The sequence below is a fragment of the Chinchilla lanigera genome, unplaced genomic scaffold, assembly GCF_000276665.1.
Source record: "Chinchilla lanigera isolate Chin_1 unplaced genomic scaffold, ChiLan1.0 scaffold00110, whole genome shotgun sequence".
Taxonomy (NCBI): Eukaryota; Metazoa; Chordata; class Mammalia; order Rodentia; family Chinchillidae; genus Chinchilla; species Chinchilla lanigera.
Window position 1 is genome coordinate 2,597,353 of NW_004955511.1, and position 307 is coordinate 2,597,659.

Sequence of the window (307 nt, forward strand, 5' to 3'; positions counted from 1 at the left end):
GGGCATGGGTGAATGAGAGAGTGAGCGGGGGCGGGCGCGGCGGCGCGAGCCTCATGAATGAGAGGAACGTGCCCCGCGCGAGACGCCGCGCGCACCCGGGCCGGGGAGCCAATGGGAACGCCGGGAGGGCGCGAGCCCTGGCTCTGAGGGCCGCGGCCGCGCACCGGCACGAAGGCGAGCGTCGCGGGCGGGAGCGCGCGAGCGGGGCGGGCGTGGAGCGTGCGGGGGCCGCGCGCTGCCTCCTCTCTCAGCGGCCGGACGGCACTGCTGGGAAGCGGCGGTGACAACGACGGCGGCGGTGACGGGC

The 307-nt window shown here is 77.9% G+C and overlaps 1 protein-coding gene across 1 annotated transcript in view; it reads left to right on the forward strand.

The window, feature by feature from the left end:
• The window catches only part of Zdhhc5 (zinc finger, DHHC-type containing 5), a gene marked incomplete in the record, with an annotated part of 27,787 nt that continues 27,480 nt past the window's right edge, over positions 1 to 307 (forward strand). The window contains 1 exon segment of the mRNA XM_013506439.1: positions 1 to 307.